Source organism: Ostrea edulis, chromosome 5, assembly GCF_947568905.1.
Source record: "Ostrea edulis chromosome 5, xbOstEdul1.1, whole genome shotgun sequence".
In the NCBI taxonomy this organism is placed as follows: Eukaryota; Metazoa; Mollusca; class Bivalvia; order Ostreida; family Ostreidae; genus Ostrea; species Ostrea edulis.
The window spans coordinates 89,977,451-89,985,372 of record NC_079168.1 but is presented as its reverse complement, the minus strand read 5'-3'; the positions used below and the strand labels follow the sequence as shown (position 1 = coordinate 89,985,372).

Here is a 7,922-nt window from a genome sequence, read left to right as displayed (position 1 = left end):
TGATGCAAAGTTGATCGTTCGGATCTAAAATAGCTATATTTAGCGTATCTCACGTGATTAGGCATATTCCAGAAAATCCCTTTGAGATTGAAGCGATTAAGCAGAGCGAGTATATGTAAACATTTACTTAACGGTGAAATACGCAACAAAGAGTGACATATTAATACATTTTATGCATGAATAGATTATACTGAGGTCAAACATGGACGATAATTGCCCGTGTTCATATAGTATTTGATTAATTTAGATATCCAAGGAAAGATAATTCCCATTATTAACGTACTCACAACGTACCTGTGGTATACAATAATACAATGTTTATACATTTCTGAATGATGAGTGAATCTTTATTTTCATGAGAATCTTTTCCATCACACTCGCAGACCAGGTCCCCATACCCCTACCAGTATCAAACTGTGACTGATAGCAGTGCGGTATTTAATTTGATATAGTCTAGAGGAAATTCGAAATATGGTAGTGACATTTCTTCCTCACTGAATTAGCTGGATTTTTAACATTTAAAGAAAAGTGGGGTATGTACTGGGGGGTTAAAAATGCTATTTGCCAAATTTTCAACAATATTAATTACAAGGCAAGGCAAAAGGGGTCATAAGCGACAGATGATGCAATTTTCACCTGCAAGTTGCACTGCCACTAGTTACACTTAATTAGTGACTTACTTACAGATAAATAAAGTAACTTACAAATATTTTATTTATTTATTTATCTATCATTTCATTTCATTTTTTTTAATATCATGGTTTGTACTTGAAGAATCATCGCAATAAAGGGACATTAATTATTAGTGTTACAAAAAAATCTGATCATGCAGTTTTTAAATTTCTGAATTTTGAAAAAATAAAAATAAATAAATAATAGATTCTGATACCACTCAGCCCCCCGACTGGCCAGAGATTTCTGCTTCTGTCAGTTCTGATGCAACTAGCTCAGCCCCCAGACTGGCCAGAGACTCCACTGTTTCGGTAAATTCTGATAATGATGCAACTCAGCCCCCCCCCCCCCCCCCCCCCCCCCTCCCCCCCCCCCCCCCCCCCCCCCGACAGCTCTACCAGAAGTTCTCGGAAAAGACTTGCTGATGTTTAATAAATCAGTTTTCCTATTAATTTTACTTTTGCTCCTGTTCATCAGTTCATTAGGCTATGGCCCAATCTGATTAAATTTAAGATCGTTGATCCGCTCCGTATTCCTCTTCCTTTCCTGTATCTGTGAAGTCCAGAGGTGAGATATATTCTTTCCAAAACAACTAAGAATGTTCATGGAACAATTTAGTATTAATTGTTTTCCTTTTCTGTTTTATGCTTTATTTCAAGAAATAACTTTCAGGTCACCTTTTTAATGTGAAATGAAACATTTTCATTTTTTGACAACCTGACGGTAGGGGTGTTTAAGACACTATACCTCATTTTCTGTAAGGAAGTGGTGTAAAAAGAATTCAGAATTGGATTCAGCATACCCAAAATTGGTAATTACACCTGCTTTTTAGTGTTTTGGGTAATGGTGTTTCAAGAAATAAAGTTGGGTCACTTTTTGATGCGAAATGAAACATTTTCCGTTTTTGGCAACCTGACTGTTTAAGACACTATACCTCATTTTCTATAAGAAATTGGAGTAAAAGGAATCCAGATTTGAAATCAGCATGGTAATTACACCTGCTTTTTATCGTTTTGTGTAATTTTTAAAAAATTCGTGGTGGTTGCTATTAAATATCAAAGATCTAGCACTTACTGTTCAAAAGTTATTAACAAGATTAAAGTTTTCAAAAAGTAGGTCAAACTCCAAGGTCAAGTCACAGGATCAAAAATGTTGGTACCCATGAAAAGGTCTTCTCATAAGGAATACTAATGTGAAATATCAAAGCTCTATCATTTACTGTTCAAAAGTTATTAGCAACAAAATGTAGGTAAAACTCCAAGGTCAAGGTCACAGGATAAAAGAATGTTGGTACCCACGGAAAGGTCTTATCATAAGGAATACTCATGTGAAATATCAAAGCTCTATCAATTACTGTTCAAAAGTTATTAGCAAGGTTAAAGTTTTCAAAAAGTAGGTCAAACTCCAAGGTCAAGTCACAGGGTCAAAAATGTTGGTACCCACAGAAAGGTCTTCTCATAAGGAATACTAATGTGAAATATCAAAGCTCTATCACTTACTGTTCAAAAGTTATTAGCAACAAAAAGAAGGTCAAACGTCAAGGTCACAGGATAACAAATGTTGGTACCCACGGAAAGGTCTTATCCTAAGGAATACTAATGTGGAATATCAAAGCTCTATCACTTACTGTTCAAAAGTTATTAGCAACAAAAAGAAGGTCAAACGTCAAGGTCACAGGATAACAAATGTTGGTACCCACGGAAAGGTCTTATCCTAAGGAATACTAATGTGGAATATCAAAGCTCTATCACTTACTGTTCAAAAGTTATTAGCAACAAAAAGAAGGTCAAACGTCAAGGTCACAGGATAACAAATGTTGGTACCCACGGAAAGGTCTTATCCTAAGGAATACTCATGTGAAATATCAAAGCTCTATCACTTACTGTTCAAAAGTTATTAGCAACGTTAAAGTTTTCAAAAAGTAGGTCAAACTCCAAGGTGGAGGTCACAGGGTAAAAAATGTTGGTACCTGTCATAAGGAACACTCATGTGAAATAGCAAAGCTCTATTACTTACTTATTTTACTGAAATATAAAAAACTCTAACCAACAGTCCACTTGAGAATTCATGTTTTCACGATTCGACAAAGACAATGGTGCATTGGTGCATTAAAACTGTTTATGAAATGAGAGAAAAATAATTCTTCCTTATGTAAGATAGGGAAATTCCACATCTAAGACAAGATTTCCCATCTTAGCCACTGTTAGATTCAAACATCTCATCCCAAACTGCAACTCCCGTCTTCTCGGAATTTCTCAACCCCACACTACAGCTAAGGAAGGATTCTATTAATCTCACATTCTCCATTATCTCATAAGGTAAGAATTGTTCCCATTTTGATTATCAACGTAAGTCATTAAAATCATTGTAAGTAGTAAAACTTATTAACCCATTCCTTTACAGAACATAAATATTACACACCCTGATTTGCACTAGAATTTGTAAACAATTTCTTGATTTAGTGAGTTTTAGTAAATTGATACACAACTTGCCGAAGAAAAACAGTAGGAACATGAAATTTTCAGGAAGTATAGTCAGGTTTCCCTCATTTAATTTACATTCAAATTTGGTAGAAAAAATGAAACAGGAACATGAAATTTTCAGGAAATATAGTCAGGTTTCCCTCATTTAATTTACATTTAAATTTGGTAGAAAAAATTCAAAATATTGGTTTCCATATTTGATAACAGATTTTTGATTTAAACTAGATGTGTCGGCACGACACGAATGACCACTGCCTGCAGTGAAGTCAAACGTAGGAAATCCATCAAAGTATAGCATTGAATGTGGTTTTCAGACATGTTACACACATTTAGAACAATGAAGAACTCAACAACAATCCATTATGTTTTAACAGCCATAAAATAAATACATACTTTATAAAAGTATCTTCTGAATGAATAACATTATATAACAATCAGAATAATAACATCCAGAATGTAGAATGCTTGGTTTCTACTCAATCAAAAATCAACGAACCAGAACAAAACTCAAACTCAATCTGTATCTTATCAATGTACACCTGCCTACAAAAAAAAATCAATTCAATATCTCAAGACATTTAGAAAAAAGTCCGGAAAACTGGTCCTTACATTAATTTTTCCACATTAAAGAAGGCCTAATTTTTACAGCCCTTCACCGGCAATGGTGACGTCTCCATTTGAGTGAAATATTCTCGAGAGGGACGTTAAACAATATTCAATCAATCAATCTACATTAAAGGAACATAACTCAATAAAAAAATCAATGAATTGGGGAAAAACTCAACTCAATCTGTAACTGATTAATTTACACCTGCCTACAAAAAAATCTATTCAATATCTATAGGCGTTAGAAAAAAAGTCCAGAAAACAGGTCCAATCATTGATTTTTCTGTTAAAGGGGCACAACTCCATCAAAAATCAACAAACCAGAACAAAACTCAATCTCAATCTGTGACTCATCAATATACACATGCATACAAAAAATCAGTTCAATATCTATAGGCGTTAGAAAAAAAGTCCAGAAAACTGATCGTAACATAAATTTTCTATGTTAAAGGGGCACAACTCCATCAAAAATCAACAAACCAGAATTCAAAACTCAAACTCAATCTGTAACTCATCAATATACACCTGCACACAAACAAGAGATGTTTGTAAAAGACATATGCCGCCCATGGTGCAAAATTGAAAAGGGTTATACACACATCATTTAATTGATAGTAGTATCATTAGTTTAAAATATTGAGCAGACAATATCTTCCTATATTAAGAGTGGATTGACCATGTGACCTTAAAATCGATAGGGGTCATCTACTCCTTATGCTGTACCAGTGTACCAAGTTTGGTGTCAAGCAAGCAAATAATTCTTAAAATATAGGAGACAATATATTCCTATTTCCAGTTTGACCTTAGACCATGTGACCTAGCTCAAAATCAATTGGGTCATCTTCTCCTGAATATGTATCAGTGTACTAAGTTTGATGTCTGTCAAGCAAAGGGTTCTCAAGATATTGAGTGGAACAGTATATTACAATGTCCAGTTTGGCCTTTGACCATGTGACCTCAAAATCAATAAGGGTCATCTTCTCCTGAAGATGTACCGGTGTACCAAGTTTGATGTCTGTCAAGCAAAGGGTTCTCAAGATATTGAGTGGACAGAATATTCCTATGTCCAGTTTGACCCTTGACCTTTGACCTCAAAATCAATAGGGGTCATCTTCTCCTGAATATGTACCGGTACCAAGTTTGATGTCTGTCGAGCAAAGGGTTCTCAAGATATTGAACGGAGAGTATATTCCTATGTCCAGAGTAGAGTGACCCTTGACCTTTTGACCTGAAAAACAATAGGGGTCCTCTTCTACTCATAACCAACCCACATATGAAATATCATTATCATCAAGTGAATGGTTCTCAAGATATTGAGCAGACAACATGTGGTCTATTGACCAACATACCAACCGACAGGTGCAAAGCAATGTGCCCCTCTTACTTACTTACTATTTCAGTTATTGAAAAATAAGAATGAGTAATTAAATTCCTTGCGTATATATAGGAATATTTAAGAAATGAACATCACTTTTGAGCTGTTCATGGTCAGTATAAATTGATTTGGATTTTCAGAGGCAAATTCTGTGAATTGCGCTAGCGATTCACAGAGAATTTGCCTCAAATCCAAATCCGTTCATATTGACCATGAACAGCTCAAAAGTGATGTTCATTTCTTATATTTATATTCATTTACTAAAACACCGTTTGTTTACATTGCTTCTATTTTGTTGCATAAAACGAACTCCTAGCCTCTGTCACAGTAGTTATTGTGACGTACATCAACACATAGACATGACGTCACATTTCGTCTCATCCTGCCTTTTATCAACATTGCAAGGTGCACTGTATTTTGGAGGTAGGAGACCGCAAGATTGGGATGATAATCCACGTATGTTTACAATCTTAATCCAAAGGTGTGACTTGCGAGATCTTTGTAACAGATGTTCTATTTTTTTCAAATCATTACGCTCTCTCAGTTGCATGCTTTAAACTAGTTCATAATCCGTTCATAGTCAATGTGAACGGATTGTGTCGCGCGCTGAAATTGGTTGGTTCATAGAGGAAAATGCGATTTGTAATATAAATGTACAGTAATTAGACAGAAAGAGCATACCCAAAAATGGTTTATACTTCCTCTGTAAAACCAAAAATCCCAAGGGCAAATCAAAATCAAATATGAAATCAAAATTTGAAGAAAGCGATGCAACTTTTTTTTCACCACAAAATGTATGGCATCATAAATAATGATGACATAGCAGTGTAAAACAATGAAATTTCACATTTAAATACTGTGTCACACACATACATGTAGGTAATATTAGTCTGTCACTGGTGATCATGTGAGAAAGAGTTGTCTCTCTTGACATGTGTATTTATCTGATAATCATGTGTTTTGAAAATTAATGTAAATCAAAAGTTTTCTTGGCCTATAGGATATAATTTTTTTTTTGGATATGGACACATTCATGTGTAGATTCTCCATGAACAGGATTAACTAAATTATTTTGAAGAATTACAACGCTTTAGCTACAATTATCAAGTTCCAACAAACATGCTTATTTTTAAAAAAAAAATCACGAAAATCTATCTCATGAAAATTATATTCTATAAAGTACATTATTCCTTTTTTTTTTGGTATTTCAAATATTTTTGGAAAGAAAAGTCTTGTCAATGAAATTTCTTAATCTATACATGTATATGAAAACATTGGAAAATTTATGTCATCTGCTATGTGATAATGGCATAGTGATGGTCCAGTCAGTCCTCCCTTCAATTGTCAATTTATCAATCCCATTTTATATTTACCTTGTACATGTACCAATTAGGCAAGTGATGAACCATGAAGAAAAACCATGAAGAATGCATTTGTATAGGTCCTACTGAGAGAAGAAATCTTTCAACATGCCAAACTTTTGTGACAATGATGTCGTTGTATTTGACAATCATCCCATTTTTATACACTCGTCTTTAGACGGGACGTATTATGGTACAGCGATGTCTGTACGTCCGTCCATTCGGGGTTTTCTCTTTATAATTTCATTTCCCTTTCACATATCATGCTGAAACTTGCTGTGTAGCTTCTTTGTGGGTCACTGTAGATCATACTGCAATTTTGATCCATTTCGACCTTTTTTCCAGGAGTTTTGCCCTTTTATTGGGAAATAATTATTTTATGGAGGGTACATAATTTGTCCGCCCTACTCCTCCCACAGTTTTCTAGTGAGGACCTTCTTATTTTGTGGAGTGTTTGTATGGGTATTGAAGATGTGCATGTGAGATGGATTTTTATTTTCTACAATTTTTGAGAAAATTACAGGTTGTTGAACTTAGTCTATTTGGAAATTAATATTCTATGGAGGGTACATAATTTGTCTGCCCAACTCCTCCCACAGTTTTCAAGTGAGGACTATCTTATTTTGTGGAGTGTTTGTATGGGTATTGAAGATGTGCATCTGGGGAAGGATTTTGATTTTCTTCCATTTTTGAAAAAGTTACAGGTTGTTGAACTTGGTCCATTTTGAGGAAATCTCGATTTTTAAGCTAAGACCCTTTGTTCATATGAAAGTTTGTCACAGCCTCATGATGGCTGATACTACCTGAAGCAAAGTTATACAAATTATAGCACAAGAAAAACACCCTATGTAAGCATTTCACGGGCGTATTATGTACCGTTTGCAGTACTCTTGTTAATTTTATACATCCAAAAATGTAAGAATTGAAAGTAAAGTATATTGTTTTTGTCCGTCTTTTTGTGTGAAGTGGTAACCTTGTTCATTGAGTTTAAACAATATATGAGACAGAGGTGTGAGTGGCAAAGGTCAAGGTCAAATTTCACATTTGATTTTGCCCGCACTCTGTGGCAATCTTGGAGTATTATTTCGCAAACGCATTGATTTATTTCACAAACACATGTTAATCACTTTACACTGTAAAGGATGCATCTATCCTGCAGCTTCATAAAACCAATTAATTTAATAATCTAAATTTGACACAATCTTTTTTCTACAGAGGTATTTACCAAAATGAAAACTGTAGACATCACAAAGTGAAGGAAAATCATAAAAATTGTTTGTATTGGCAAGTTGAACAATGTTGAACTGGTAAATGTATTTAAGTAACTTTAAGATGAACTCCCTCAGGACAAGGGTAAGGTATATAGAAAGCTGAGTATTACCATGCTTGAGTAATTTCGTAATTGACAATGATGCATGGACTGTT

The 7,922-nt window shown here is 34.5% G+C and overlaps 1 protein-coding gene across 5 annotated transcripts in view; it reads left to right on the top strand.

The window, feature by feature from the left end:
- Nucleotides 1-7,922, top strand: part of LOC125652523 (multiple C2 and transmembrane domain-containing protein 1-like) — a 99,003-nt gene that overhangs the window by 29,497 nt on the left and 61,584 nt on the right. The gene's annotated exons all lie outside the window — the stretch shown is intronic.